We start from the raw sequence: 1,767 nt of genomic DNA, 5'->3' as shown, positions 1-1,767 counted from the left end.
TTAATATTAACTTCAAATTACCGTTTGCTGAAAATCCGCAATCGCCTGATCAATGATCTCAGATTGAAACTCGCCAAATCGTCGTACGTGTTCTATAGACAATCGGCGTTTTCGTCTAATTACCAACTTGCATTGAGAGCAAGGACATGGGATACATTGATTAAGATACGTCTCGCGATCTTGAACAATAAGACCTTCTTTGTTTTCCATCTTATCTACGTTACACCAAACGAGGCTCAAATGGATAGCTTTATGGAGATGTATGTCAAGTTGCAAGTTGACCATAAGCTCTTGCATTGTACATAGTAGTTGAGAGATTTATTGATGTTATATCTCGGGCATATACCATGCTCAAGGATTTGTTTGTGATATCATTGCAACAAAAAGATTGGTGACAAGGATGCTATGATTAATGAAGTTCTTCACGAGGTGAATATAGAGTTGAAGGGGATGGAACACGATTCTTCTTTGGGATCTAATGGTGATAAGTCAATTATTGAGGTGTCTTCTTGTACAACCATTATACCTTATATACCTAGCTACGGTCTCTAGGCACATGATTACTACCATAAGTGTTACCAACTTGTCCCTGCTTTAAAACAGTCCTTGGCTGTCCATAACTAGGCTAAAATGAAGATTCTTTCCTATACTTTCTTCCATAGCACTCCACAAGCTCAATAGCCTTGAAAAGTGAAGTAGGATTTTGTGCCATAACATCAGTTGACAAAGATGGCTCCAAACCATATATAAACTTGTGAAGCTTAGCCTCATCACTGATGCTTTCCACATACATGGTCAAGTTGAGGAATTGGTTTGTATACTCTCTTACACTTAGGCCCCTTTGTTCCAAACCATACCATCTCCGTGCTAACTTCTCTTTCTCAAGAGGCGAAACAAAGACTTCAGCCACCCATAAGTGCCTTGAAAGCTTCCCAATTCTCTACAAGTATATTCTCTTTCTTGATATACCTCCACCAAGTATGAGCAAATCCTTCTAGATGGAAGGAAGTAAAGTGAATCTTCATATCATCAGTTTTAGGGTATATATCAAAGTAGGACTCCATCTTAGAGGTCCATTCCTCTAAGTCTGATGGTGAAGATGACTGGCCATTAAATTTGGCTAAAACAATTTTGTCCTTAAACTCCCTTTCATGAAAGGATTGTTGTCCCAAAATTGGCTGATCAGGATTACCAAGTACAAAGCCTCCCAATTCAGACTGAAATCTTCCATCAGGTGGCTGAGAATTACTATGTAATCTTCCTGTTGGTAGAGCACCCCTAGAATTTTGAGTATGCAATCCAAAAGCTCGAGTATTGGTCCCATTCAAACTGCCCAAATAGTCATCATGCCTCTGTGAAGCTTTTCCTACTTGGTACTGACTATTTGGAATGCCTCTTCTTCCAATAATCCCATTTCCATGACCATTTTGATTAGATGGCTGAAGTGGGGCTGAAGGGCCACTGTTTGAACAAGCCTTCTCATTAACTTCTCTTGATGCTATTTGCAACTGCATGAATTTAGAGATTTGTGCCATGAGTTGTTCATTGGATTCCACCAACTTATCAATAGAAGCCTTGGTCTGATTAGTAGATAGAACCATCTGCTCCATTCTTGACAAGATGGCCTCATGCCGTTCCCTATGTCTTTGTTCATGGGCACACAGAGTATTATTGAGTATACTGACTTCTCCTTGTTGTTGAAGCTCTTCACGGTTCTCTTGAAGTGTACTATCCATCATGGAATCCCTGGTTTGTTGAGCATAATCT

This window comes from Lygodium microphyllum, chromosome 30 (genome assembly GCF_053477565.2).
Source record: "Lygodium microphyllum isolate KBCC chromosome 30, Lygodium_microphyllum_v1.1.10, whole genome shotgun sequence".
Lineage (NCBI taxonomy): Eukaryota > Viridiplantae > Streptophyta > Polypodiopsida > Schizaeales > Lygodiaceae > Lygodium > Lygodium microphyllum.
Note: the sequence above shows the minus strand (reverse complement) of the source record.